Source organism: Lissotriton helveticus, chromosome 6, assembly GCF_964261635.1.
Source record: "Lissotriton helveticus chromosome 6, aLisHel1.1, whole genome shotgun sequence".
Lineage (NCBI taxonomy): Eukaryota > Metazoa > Chordata > Amphibia > Caudata > Salamandridae > Lissotriton > Lissotriton helveticus.
This window is the reverse complement of record NC_136067.1, coordinates 1,463,207,471-1,463,221,853: the sequence shown is the minus strand read 5'-3', so window position 1 is coordinate 1,463,221,853 and position 14,383 is coordinate 1,463,207,471. Positions and strand designations below refer to the sequence as shown.

Below are 14,383 nucleotides of genomic sequence, written 5' to 3'. Positions count from 1 at the left end.
GTGGTGTATTGCCTGCGCTGATCAATTTGGCTGGAAGTCTGGGGCAGTCAGAGACCTCCTCCTAATAAATAAAGCCCTCTTTACAGTAACTTAGAACTTGGTGATGCTGCCAAGAAAGCCTAACGGCTCAAATAAGTGGTCAGTGGGTCATGCCTTATTCATGACTGCTAAGAAGCTTCGTTCTGGGAGAATGGTATTCACAAGAGCTTGTAAAAAGACAAAAGCAAATAAGTAAGGCCTTGCAGGCAAATGTCTGGGAAGGCTTTAATGCAATTTCCACATTTTTCTCCAACAGAGGTGGGAACAAACAAAATGGCTTCGATAGAGAGTCATCCAGAAAGACTTGCAAAATCTCCGGTAGAAGCTGAAGCATTGACTAGGCAAAATAAATATATAGTGGATAATATCTTGGAAGAAAATATAACCCGGAAGAACAACCCTTTATTGAGGGTTTCACTCTCCCCGATATAGATACTCCTACTGCCTCTAATCTGGCTCAATCTTCTAGACTGTCATCTGATCCTCTTCCTTCTCTGGTTCCAGTGGAGAACACAATGGGTACCCCTTTGAGTCCTCCCCCAGGATGCAGTGTTATAGCAGTACTCCCAGTGAAAGCTTTTCAACTAATTTGAAGGTGTTTGTCTCTCCTGAACAATGTCTCAGCTCACATTCTTCCTGCAATCCTCTAGGAAGTAAGGCTTGGTTATCCAATTTGCTTCAATGTTAGAAAGAGTCCGGTCCTTAATTTTGGCTTTGTCAACAATTCGAATCACTTTATGGACTCTCTTGTCCGTAACAAATATTTTGATTTTGGACCGAAGAACATTAGTAGAAAAGGCCACATTCCCTTTGGACAAACGTTGTGTCTCTAAGAGTGAATGTTTGCCTGTATGTCAGCATTTCAGTCCTTCCTTAAGTAATCCTCGTAGGGTGGGTGATGCCGTTAATCACAGTTATAAGGAAGTAAGTCCACAGCAGGCCATCTCAATGCAGAAAAAAGCAATGAAATCCAGGACTTTTTCTAGAAGGATCAGTCCTTCTCTTTAAAGAAGCTCTTTAAGACAGAGGATGGTCCATCAGTGCCCTCGATCTCCTTCTCTTCAAATGAGAGAAAAGGTCAAATGTTTTTCCTATTTTCCAAATGAAGGGTGCCTCTGCAGTATCGCTACGTTCAGTGGAGGAAAAGAAGAACAAGAATAATAATAAGAACGAACAAAGGACTACAAGGATGAAAAAACAACACAGATTCCACAAAAAACGATCAAGAAAGCTCTACTTTGACTTAAAAGCAGCTTTGAACTCTCTGCCGACTGCGGTCTCGTCTCTAACCTTAGAAAAGGTGGCAGGAGGTTCTACGGAAGAAAGAAGACTTCCTCTCCCTCCACCGCTTTTAGAGGCTATTTCAAAGCCAATGACTAATCTGCAAAGAGATAATGTACTGCATGCACTTGTTTCTGGTCCTGTAATGGTGTCTCCTCCCTTCTATTTTGATCCCCTTTGCTAAAATGTTTACTTCCAAAGTGGGGGATACTGTTGTTTATAACTCCAATGTGAGGGGGCATGTTGGGAAATATCCTGTCAATAATTTGTTGACTGTGTCATTGGCTTTAGAATTTTTCCCCATTTTTGATCAGGCAATTTATTTGAATAGGTCCTTCCTATTGGGGTGTGTTTTTTTATACATCCCAGATCTCCAAAATGGTACAGAGCAGTAAGATTAGAGTGACACTTAGCTCTAAGGTGATATTTAATTTGTTGATCTTAAATAGCAACAGGTTGTATTGTTGTATCGATGTACTCCTACCACTTGCCCTTCAGGGCTAAAATTTAAAAACTGTTCCTAGTAATGATCTCAAATTAATTTCATGGAATGCAGCAGGCTTATTTAATACTAATAATTAACTGTGATTCTTGAAAGGATTGTATAGAAGAATATTATTCAAAAAACTTTGATTGTAAACAAGTGGCTAACAGAATGCTATTTTACCGGGGGTACAAAGACTTCTCGCATTTTTACAATTTCATTCAGGCAGTAAAAAATAAGCTTCAATGGTAGTCAGGAAAGCTTTGGCCTGCTGCTAGTCGTAAATGCATAGATTCCACCTGACTCTTCTCATACTTACCTGCTGAAGGATAGGTTTGATTTTATTTCCATCATCATGGTAAGAGTGGTTTGTACGCACTTGGTACTGGTAGGCAAACTGAATGCTAATGTTTCTAATCACACTTTAAGGCTCTTTGCAAATATCTCTAAAGAGGAAGCATTAAATATTCCCCAAGCAATTGTTCCTCCTAGTAGTAGAGTAGTTAAAAAAAGACTGGTTATATTAGAAGGCTTAAGGAAAGCTAAACTAGTAATTGTTAATGGAAGAAAAGGATACACCTGCAAAGGTTACTTCTAAGAACCACTCCAGTGGTTCCATTATTGACTATGTAATTGTCTCATTTGTTACTTTTAATAGGAAATCATGCATAGAAGTCCTTGATTATATATATATATATATATATATATATATATATATATATATATATATATATATATATATATATATGATCAAGAGATTGACATGAACTTATTGGAGATAGGGCCTTAGAATTTTAAAGATAAACTAGTAGGGTTTAAAAATCTAATGGCAGAATGTACTGGAATGCCACAGCATCTGTAACATTAAATGAATCATTGAAATAACATATCTTCTTGGTGGAGATCATATCTGGTAATCGCCTTAAACAGGAAACTAGGGAGGGCACAGTTCCTGTTTTACTCTGTAGAATGAAGCAAACTGATAAATCTCCTCAAGAGGAGAAGATACAGGAAAAATGTACTTTAAGAAAAGAAAAGGAAGCCTATCACTGGGTTCAGCTAAAAGAGGCAGCTTCCTGTAAAAATGCCAAAAGATACAGGGAAATCATTTTTGACTGCTGTGGCTTCAGGGTAAAATCTCTTCCTATTCCCATTTAAGAGGCACTATGGAGAACATATCTTTAAGATCTTTATTCTGGAAACACCAACTGTCTGTTTGCCTCCCCGTTTAGTAAATCCTATGTCTTCTCCAATATGTTATGCTCCTTCGGTGAGCGAGATCGTAGGAATCATAAAGAGAAGGAGATGCTCAGTTGCAATGGGCCAAGGCGAAATTCCCAAGGCATTATTAACAAGCATTGGCATAGCCAAAAGGTCATGTCTTTGGCACCTTATAAGTATTTAGCCATGCAGCACACAAGCGCCTTGGGCGAAAAAACAGCCATACCAAAAGCAATGATAGGTAGAGTGACAAATACAGGCGGGAAGATTGAAAGGACAGCCTCCTTGGTTAATTTATTTTCAGCAATGTTTGGTTACGTGTAGATGATGCAGGAACTAGGAGTGTGTGGCCATTCCCTTCAGGCACTGGACACATAGGTCATGAAATCTATCCACTATCTATTACAACTATGCAAGGCAATTTGGGAGTATGTAGACTCTTTGCATGTGTTGAAACACTTTGCGTATGCAGAGACAATTTGCATGCACAGACATATCAGAAAATGGTTGCTGGTGAGCAGGGGGAGATTGTGAGTTGCAGGGGGTATTTTGGGGGGCTACTTCCATAACCACCTACTCTAAATCAGATCCTTTTAAAACTATGTCATTTGACTGGATATTGCGCTTATAGAGTATGACTGAAGTGTCATACAGTGTCATACTGTATTTGAGTTCCTAGCCCTTTCACCATCCCCTTAACCCCTCCCATGCTCGTGAAGGAACCGCTCCGTCACGAGCCTCGGGTGGGCTGTGCTGCAGCGGTTCCGTCACGCCCCGCTCGCCGCGCGGCGCTGATTTCGCGCCTGTGCGGCGCGTTCTATTGAGCCGGCGGGGCCATGACAGAACCGCTCCGTCACAAGCACAGCCCACCCGAGGCTCGTGACGGAGCGGTTCCATCACGAGTACGGGAGCGCCGCGCGGCCCCCCTAGCTCTGCGGCGGAATTGCCGCCGCAGCCAAGGGGTTAAGTAAGCCTTGCCTGCTCCTTAGAAATTGAATGAAATGGTCTTAATATTTGATACACCAATGGTAAACAACAGTATCCACCACTGACACTACCCAGTGACCATCTACAGCCCCATGGCCTAAATAAAAAAATCTCACAATTTACTTTGTTTTTTCACATTATATGAAAAATCTTTGGGTGGGCAGAATGTTTGAAAAAATAAAAAACAAAAAATAAAGAACACCTTGACATGACACTAGAAAAGGTGGAGAGTGACTTGAGATGAGCAGACACAGCCCTAGACTTAACATACAATTCTGGCTTCCCCACTTTGCCTAGATTTGCTGGAAATAAACACTGAATTATAAAAATATGAGCAAGGCCCTCAATACAGTGACATTTCCCAAGATGATAGGCCAAACAGCACCCCGTCTCATAGTTTTGTGGTCTATTTCACAAAAACGAAACATGGTAGTATTTCACAAAAACGAAACATGGTAGTAAAATAATATCATTTTGAACAATCCGTACTGCACGTCAACATTGGATCTTTAAGTTTACCAAATTGTTTGATGTTGGGCAAATCAAGTTTTTCCCTGTGACTCTGTGTCCTGATCCGATAATATGCATACATCTTGAAGGGGACTTGAGAGAAGAAATACAAGAACACGTTTTCAGTATGTGCCTCCAGCATGGTTTTCAATCACAAATACATGGAGGTTTAACCATAGGTCTCTAAATTCTCTCCGCATATCCAAAGACAACCCTGGACTTGACGCTGGTTCATGCAAGACCCTTCCTGTACTACAGCTCCTCCCTCCCAGCCATCGACAGGGATCTTTTTCACAGCTCACCGAAGGCCAAAATAGCAAGGTGAGGCACCCTGTCACGTGGGTTGAGGGAACCCTTTAGACACAGCTGTAAGCAGCTAAAAGCAAGACATCTGGAGTCCAGAACTAGCTGAGTGCAGGCAAGGGACAGACCACTGCAGGACAAATATATAAAAACAGGACAGCTGATGACCCTAGTTTGTGATCACTGTCAAATAATCCATTCTATGCTCCTCGGCCAACGCACAATGATAGCCCACTTTCTATGTTGTTGGGAGTACCCTGTTTTTGTTTTTCAAAATATGGCCACCCTACATGTACCATAAGAATCAAACCCAAACTGGAAGAAAATATTGAGTGGTTTTCCTGATAGTTGATAACTGCTACTTGGATCTGTGTAACTCGTGACATCTCATTCCGTGCTGCCTTTTTAACCAACAACACTTTCATGTTGGAATTGGTGAACCCATATTCGTAATGTTAAAAGCAAAATACAAGTCCCATAATGCCTTGTTGTTGGTTGAAAAGTAGCTGCTGGTGCCCACGTGACATTAAAGCAATGGGCAGTAGATCGAGCCATCCTGGAGCAACACACAACATCGCAAGAGTAGACAGTAAAGGGGCATACAGTGGGCACCACATTGACGGGATAAACGCGGCACAAAGTGACAGGGATGGTATTAGAGCTACAGTGACAGGAAACACAAACAGTGATAAAGATGATAGTCGGGTACTTGGGGGCATAAGCAAGACGACACCGCACACATGCATTGTGCAGACACTAATGCAGCACTGAAATAAGAAAGGCTCTCACTTTCTCGCACGATGAACATGTCAATCTGTTTTTTCTGAATTAAAATCACCGAAGGCCATCACCGTCCCGTGACCCACACACGACAAAGAACTTTAAGAAAAACACAGAAAAAGGTTAAAATTAAAACAGAATCATCAAATAATATAGCACATAAATATGGAAAATTAAAGTGAAAAATAACAGCAGATAAATGGAAAAGTGCAACTTAAAAGAACGGGTGAGGATGAAAGAAAGACGTCTTACATACTAAAACCGAGCAAGTAATCTATTGAAAACACCTGCCTGCTAGGACGATGAAGGGTAGGAAAGTGCATACGTATGAACCATACAAAAGCAGCAACATAAAAAGAAGGGAGGGAGAGAAAAGATTTGAATGCGTCACAGATGGCGAAAAAAGGAAAGCTCCTGACTGTGCAGGGACCATTAACCAACAATTGGTAAATTGCTAAAACAAAACAGGCGGGTTAGGTTAACTATTTTGGGGGGCAATCGACACATATCAGCAGTTTCCAAGATCTCAACAGGATACCCAATGAAGCATTCGCACAAACTGTAACCTCCCAGTAGCAGCTGCAAAAAAACGCAACGCTTTGCGACACCGGGTGTTTGTGCTCGGCCGGCTCCTGCGGTCAGCTCTATACGACAATAAGTGGCAGACAGTAGAATATGACAATAATTGGCAGACAGTAAAATGGGGAAAAAAAACACATCTGCAGCAGCACTCATATGTGAGAGGCCACAGGGGCGCAAATAAACAAACATACACTGGCAACTAATTCGGAGCATTTATAACTTCAAAAACAGTCTCAAAACACCTTCTACCAAAGTCCCACAAACAACTATCTCCATATAAATGTTTCAACGTGAATCTAGGTTTACAACAAGCGCGTGCCTCGCGCTTAAAGTAAAAAAAAAAAAAAAAAAAAGGCGTGCAGGCTGCAGCGGGAGGGCGAGGCGAAGGGGTCCACCCATGAGTTGTGGCGCGCCGCTGCGCACTCCCACAAGGCGAATGCCACCACAAGCACAAGTATGTGCTTTGAAAAAGAGCTGCACAATGGCTAAAGGTCTCCTATGCAACACATGTGCGCTGCATAGGCAAGACCTAAAAAGGAGCCCTTTCTGTGGGCCTCCTATCTCTCTCTTCTTTTTGCTTATTGTTACCAGTATGGTGCGACTGCCCCTTCCAGTTCTGGAAGCATTTTAATCCTGGTGTACAAAAAAGAACCTATGCACCTTCCTTGCAATTACCGCCAAATAGCATTGCTAGATGCGGCAGGGAAAATATTTGCCAAGAGTATTCTGGTGCACCTTAATGAGTGGGTTGAAGAGGATAAAATCCTCCCTATCGAACAAGCAGGTTTCAGGAAAAAAAACATTGAACGTTAGACAATATTTGCATGGTGGAACTTGGAGTGGAAAAGTACACCCTAACTTCGAAGAGTTATGGTCTGTGTGGCTTTCATAGATTTTTCAACAGTCTTTGATAAGATAGATCGGCCAACACTGTGAAAACAAGCATGTGCAATGCAATAGGTCTCGCATTCACAAGAGTTTGAGCTATTGGCATTGTAAATGACCATGCCTTTTATTTATGTTTTGGGTTTTAAACATAACTAAAGGGCAATGTCATTTACAATACTAATAGCTTAAACTCTCGCAAATGCGAGACCTATTGCATTGCAATAAAAGTCCTTCTTGACCGCTTGTTACATTCTAAATATCCGAGGAAGAGACTGGACTGCGACGTCTTAAAAAAACACTCCAGCTGTAGCAGGGCCCTTGTTTCACCTCCGGGTGCAGGGTGAGCTATGCTTTATGGCAGGCATGGAGGGAGGGAGTGATGGTCTCAGCTACGGTCTCGTACAGTGCCCCTGCTATTACTAGTGAGCGAGAGGCGCTGAGGTGGTGGTATTGGTGGTGGCAGTGGGGGTCCTGATGGTGGGTGTATTGGTGGTGGTATTGGTAGTGGAAGTGGTGGTAAAACTGTAAAAATGATTTGCCATAGAAATTGAGGGAGTTTATGGTTGTCGATGATGAGTACCAGGTTCTAGAAATTGTCAGGAGAGAGTCTTTGCACCTAAAAAATTGTGTAAGAGGGCTTCTGCATCAAAATGTTTGAAGGCCTCTGCTCTAGAAAGAGACGCATTGAATAGTCAGGTTCACACTTTGTAACAGTTCTGCCAAGGACCTTTGTTGCATCAGATCATTAAGAAGACTACACAACATGAGATGAGGTACAACATACTCAACAGTAAAACAGTCAAGGTACTTAGTTGAGAAACTACAGAGGTTGTATCAATTGAAAGTAGTTACTCTAAACAAAGCAGGCTGAATGACAAGATTGAAACTAAATGGCTTCATAATCATAACAATCCATCAGAGTTAATTTTCTCCACAATCCAATAGAATACCACGTATAGGACCCCTCGTCTAACACATTCTTGGAAACATAAAAAGGATTCTGTGCCACATGTACATTAGGTCATATCACAGGACAAGCTCACTGTTCCATTGAACAAGCACTAAGTGAGAGAGAAAGAGAGAGAAAGAGAGAGAAAGAGAGAGAAAGAGAGAGAAAGAGAGAGAAAGAGAGAGAAAGAGAGAGAAAGAGAGAAAGAGAGAAAGAGAGAGAAAGAGAGAGAGAAAGAGAGAAAAAGAGAGAAAAAGAGAGAAAAAGAGAGAAAAAGAGAGAAAAAGAGAGAAAAAGAGAGAAAGAGAAAAAGAGAGAAAGAGAAAAAGAGAAAGAGAGAGAAAGAAAATATACACACACAATCATTTATATGAATAGCTACTGAGCTGAGCACTGTAGAAGAGAGTCGAATTGTCTACTTTAAATTAAAATAAATGTTACAACAGCTGAGTTCGGAACGAGCGCTAAGCACCTGTGTTAAGGTTTCCTTTAGCTGTTGAGACATTTAATTGAATAGATGGCATTAAATTCCTCACAAATCTACAGTCATACTAATTATCTTTAAATGGCGGGAGTCTACAAAACAGAAATACTGCACTACGTGGAGAAATTCTCCACATGTCAAACTTTGGTCGGGCTGAAAGCCCCTTTAAATGTGTGAGACAGACGCGTTTAACCAGACAGTTCAAAATTATTGCACATCAAGATTATCACCAGCAGCGCCCACAGACTGAGGGGAGGGGAGGGGAGGGGGGCATGGAAGCCCAGCATTAAAATCTTGAGCGCGCATTGCTCACTCGTCAATGCCTGCATACGAGACACCCTGTATGTCCCGAGAAGGGTCATCTAGCGGCCAGAAACAGAAAACGGTACACAGGAACCAGTCACTCGATTCCCCACCCGCCGTAGGCCGCGGCATCTTCGGCACGGTAAGGTCCATCACCTGTTTCCTGTTCTCCTCCTTGCCCATGAACGGCACGCAAGCACGGGCAAAATGTCAGCAGCAGCTCTCCATCCGCTGCCTCAAGGCCCCTGGTTGCCGCTGCTCCCAAAGAACCGCCACCTTCACTGCAACAGCACTTGCGGGAGCCCAGAGCACCCTCCAACGTGAAGATAATGTTAGAGAGACGCAGCGCTCTGCAAATCGACTTCTAGCGCACTTTTCTGACTAACATAATAAAAAACGAAATAATAATAAAATAACCTCTTTAACGAAACCCCTGGGGCTCTGAAAGAATCTAGAACGCTTGACCTCGAAGGCCCCCATTACAAACAAGTGGCCACCAAGCCACTGTCCCAACTCAATAAAGAAAAAAGTACACATATTGTGTAACAAGCAAGTAAAGGGGCCAGTAGCCATGGGAGTATACAAATGACGACATGGCCGTACTAAGGAGGGACTAACAAGCCTATTAAGGAATCAGACACCAGCTTTTACAAAGGACAAAAGGCGCAAGCCAATGAAAAATATGGCCGGGGTAGTGGGCGGGGCTTCTCTTCCATACTGAACTACCACAGCTCACCCCCAGAGTAGCGCTGGCTCAGGCTAGACCTAAAAATGAAAGAAGCTGGGTGTGCCAGACACCCTTCTCTTTATTAATTGCCCTGCATTCCGCCAACTGTCATGAGGGGCGACTGAGGATTATCCTCTGTAATTCTAACAAAAAATGGACTGAATCAAGGGTGTCAGCTGACCCCCATTGTCCTTGTATGTTTCGAACCTCCCCAAGTGTTTTTCAGCTAAGAAGGGAAATGCTCCGAAAATAGGTGGCCGCCCCTTCCCCTGTTTGATGTATGCAGACGGCATAGTAATTCTGTTTTTTACACTTAAGAGTTTGAAAAATAGGTTGGTGTCTCTCCAAATATATACGGCCTTACACTATTTGAAGATCAATGTCTCAATGAGCAAAATTATTTTAAAAAGTAAGAAATGTAGGAAGATTACTGATTATGTCTGAAATATAGGCTCAGAGAAAATGAAGATTGTAAAATCATATTCCTATTTAGCGAATGTGGTAACTGGCAGTAAACTGGATAAAACCCACATACAAGATTGTTCCTCTAAAGCCCTCTCACATGCAAATGGGTTGCAAGCTTTTTATAATGCAGTGGGGCGAAGGCACTTTATGTATATGCTCTCTGTTTTCAAAGTGAAAGCCCTTCCTATATTACTGTATGCTATAGAATCTATTAATGTGATTGAACGGGACTTTCTGGAGAATATGGAAGGGAAGACTTTATACAAATTATGTAACTGTAACTCGTCTGTTTCGACCCCAGCAATGAGGCTGGAATTGGACTGATAAGCTCCTATGTACAATGATTAGCTAGTGTGATTCGGTGTGGTTATCCACTGAAGAACAGCAAAAAGGATTCCGGGAGGAGATCTATGAACGATTAAATATTTGGTTCGTACATGTGTAAATATTCGCTCTATCAAGACTTTTCCCAGGCACTGAGTTGCTTTGATTTACAGGAAGAGCTTGGGATTTCCCTTACTCCTTTGGAATTGTAAACTATTTTAAAAGGCACTGGCAGGGTTTTTGCTTATCACATGACAGTGCATGGGCGGCGTTGCCTCCTTTTAAAGGGCAAAGTACATCAGCATGGAAATAAAAAACATACTATAGATTTTGTAACATTACCATCAATTACATTACATATATATATATATATATATATATATATTACCTACTGGCGGTCGCCAGTAGGTATATATAGTTAGGATTTTTTCTCTATGGGTTTTTTGAAAATTCTATGTCTAATAACTTTGGCGTTTGTGGACGGAATTGGCTGAAATTTTCAGGAAAATGGCACATTTTGTTTCTGAGCAGCCCTTGAAAATTTGGGGGGGGTTCGTCCAGTGGGGGCTGAGAAAAAAGGGGGGTCCCAAAACGTGTTTTTAACATTGAGTTTTCCATAGGGCGGTTGGCCTCACTTTTAGCCCGAACGGCTGAATGGATTTGCACGAAACTTGGCAAAATTGTAGGGACTGGTAGCCCGATGTGCCTTTTGTAGGTCTCAATATATGTGCTCCAGTGGATTTTGAGAAATTAACGTTTAAAAAAAGATATATATCTGTAACAGCGGACCGGGCAGCGCTCTGGTTCGCGGACTTTTCGCGCAACGGAGCTTTGTGAAGCGAAGCTGATTGGTTCTCCGGCGTCTGTCAACATTCCAAACAGTCCGTAGCGGCCGCCATATTGTCTCTCGGTAGGATCGAGAGACAAGAGGAGGCCGAAGCGAAGGGGCAAATGACCATAAGGGGGCATAGTACATTGTCGCTCACCCCCTAGGTTTGATGTGGAGGTTTTAAAAGGGCCCCGCGGGGCAAAAAAAAATAAAAATAATAATAATCGAACAGCTGAATGGATTTGCACGAAACTTGGCAAAATTGTAGGGACTGGTAGCCCGATGTGCCTTTGCTAGATCTCAATATATGTGCTCCAGTGGATTTTGAGAAATTAACGTTCAAAAAAAGGTATATATCTGTAACAGCGCACCGCTTCGCGTACTTTTCGCGTTACGGAGCTTTGCGAAGTGAAGCTGATTGGCTCTCCGGTGTCTGTAAACATTCCAAACAGTCCGTAGCGGCCGCCATCTTGTCTCTCGGTAGGATCGAACAGCTGAATGGATTTGCACGAAACTTGGCAAAATTGTAGGGACTGGTAGCCCGATGTGCCTTTGCTAGGTCTCAATATATGTGCTTCAGTGCATTTTGAGAAATTAACGTTCAGAAACAAGATATATATCTGTAACAGCGCTCCGCTTCGCGGAGATAAAATTATATGTGTATTACCTAGCTGTTGCTAACACCAGTTAGCGACGGCTAGTAGAAGATAGCGACCATCTTGGGCCCCACTTTGCATGTGAGTGATATTTATCACTAATGACATGCAAAGTGGGCATGCCAAGATGTTAGCGACTGGAAACAGTCGCTAACATCGCTATCTCCTATTATCAACTTTTGGAAATATTCGAGATAAGGGCGAATATCTCTAAAAGCTACCACCTGCCCTGAGCAGTTCTTAGCCATGTTATCCAATGGGAGGTGGATAACATGGCTAAGAGCATTAGCTCGGTAATGCATGAATATCGCTGAGTTTTCAGCGATATTAATGCATTGCGGTCGTTTTTTATCGTATTTCCGATAAACCTTGATAATAGCAAGGTTTATCTGCGATAATTTCTGACGGTAAAAAAATCGTTGCTAAGCATCGTTAGGGATAAATATCGCTTAACTTTGGTAATATGCCCCAACGTCTGTTAACGTTCGATTCGAAGGAAATCAGGAAGTGTTGAAAAACATTGTCTGCGCCATCTTGTCTTTTTTCAAATGCCACACTTTTGTCGTGCACGGCAGCCATTTTAGATGCCTTGACCAGACCCACTCTGTGCACGCTGTCGATCCTTAGCATGGCTCCCCACCCTCGCAAACATCTCCCCCAGGCAGTGGTCACCCCCGCTCTCTGTCTTATGCATGGGTAATAAACCTCCCCCATCTGCGCTGCTGTTCCCTGAGAATCACACCCTGTGCCCGCCCGACACCTCCCTTTCGCCCTATTCACTACCGCACCCTCTGACACTCCTTTTCCTCTGTGTCCGATTGTCCAGGCTGGTCCTAGGGTATCAGCTAGCCCTGCAGATGTAGTTTATGGCCACAGCTGTAAAGAATCACCCCTCTTCAAAGGAGTTATAGTAGATCAAGGCCCACACTCGATGAGATTCGTCACAGCAGAAGCGTTGCTATTATCTGAAAACCATCCTGTATTGTGATTGGGGAGGGGACCGAGCCTGAAGCGGAAGATTCCAGGGATGACTGTTTGTACATCAAAGTTTTTACAATTATGTGTCACATTAAAAATATATAGCACTCCGACAAAGTAGTAAGATTATAAAACTTTAATAATTTATAAATATATACAAGAAAACAAAAATAGTAATAACATATAAACATTTTTAGGGAAAAACAACGAAGTAGCGGTCGGCTGTGCGAATAGTCCCAACGCAGCACAACGTCCAGATTTCCGGCGTGGGGCGTCGCGGGGGGTGGGTCATCAGTAGCAAACTGTTGTGCGAATAGTTCCAAGGCAGCAGAACGCGTTGAAATCTAGATGACACGAAAGTGATGTCTAGTAAGTTGCCACCCAGCAAATAACGGCATGGGGCGTCGCGGGGGGTGGGTCATCAGTAGCAAACTGTTGCGCGAATAGTTCCAAGGCAGCAGAACGATGGCACCAAGGTGATGTCCAGTAAGTTGCCGCACTGGTTTTGGTATCCTACAATGCTGCTCCGAATAACGGCGTGGAGCGCCCCGGGGGAGGCGGCGTGAACGGGCCTCTCCAGGTGGAGTGTCATCTGTTGTAGTGGGGCGCCCCTTTACCGTTTCAGTTGCCATTCCGTCCGTTTTTGGTCCACTGTGTCAAAAGCCGCAATTCAGCTGAGTTGCGCCCACTCTTGCGGTGCAGCGATAGGCGGCTGTCACAGGACTCTCAAAATGGCGGCAGGCTCTTTCCTTTTTGGGCCTGGTCCACTGAAATGGCCCTGGGACACCTTGGAAATCGGACGCTTGTCTGCTAGGTCTTGGACCTCATTCTCGAAAGCGTCCCCTCCGCCTTGAGAATTCATCAAAAGTTTTGGGGGCTCCGACTCCTGCAGGCTTCTGGTGGGGAGCGGCTGCCATGATTGCTCGCGGAATGACCACGACTGAGCTACGAGATGGTGGTGCTTTCATGCTGACGCCAGCTTCAGTCTGAAACATCCAGAAACAAGGTGGGGCTTTCATCGTTTGGGGAAAAAAAAAAGTTTTCATCCTATGAAAAGTGTTGTTTTTAGGTCACATGATCAAGCCTTCCATCATTAGGAAACCAAAAGTAAAATGAACCAATGAAAAGTTTTATAAACAAGTCACATGACCTGTTATGCGGCATAGGGTGTAAAATTAGGAGAAAATACGTTGGCACGTGAGGCGGCGTCAGTAGCGGACCGATGTGCGAATAGGCCGAAGGCAACACAACGCGCCAAGATCTGGATGGCACCGAGGTGGTGTCCAGCAAGTTGCAGCACTGGTGTGGCCATCCTACAATGCTGAAAGTCGGCGTGGGGCGCCCCGTTGGCCTGTGAGTTTGCGTCAGTAGCGGACCGATGTGCGAATAGGCCGAAGGCAGCACAACGCGCCAAGATCCGGATGGCACCGAGGTGGTGTCTAGTAAGTTGTCGCACTGGTGTGGCCATCCAACAATGCTGAAAGTCGGCGTGGGGCGCCCCGTTGGCCTGTGAGTTTGCGTCAGTAGCGGACCGATGTGCGAATAGGTCGAAGGCAGCACAACGCGCCAAGATCCGGATGGCACCGAGGTGGT

General features: G+C 43.5%; 1 protein-coding gene across 5 annotated transcripts in view; it reads right to left on the bottom strand.

Moving 5' to 3' along the window:
• The window catches only part of TAB2 (TGF-beta activated kinase 1 (MAP3K7) binding protein 2), a 247,110-nt gene that overhangs the window by 139,738 nt on the left and 92,989 nt on the right, over positions 1 to 14,383 (bottom strand). The window contains exon 3 of one of the 5 annotated variants that reach the window (XM_078649269.1): positions 5,615 to 5,704. The exons of the other annotated variants lie outside the window; for them this stretch is intronic. The gene's annotated coding sequence lies outside the window, so the exon portion shown is untranslated. The remainder of the gene's footprint in view (positions 1 to 5,614; positions 5,705 to 14,383) is intronic. 5 annotated transcript variants of the gene reach the window in all.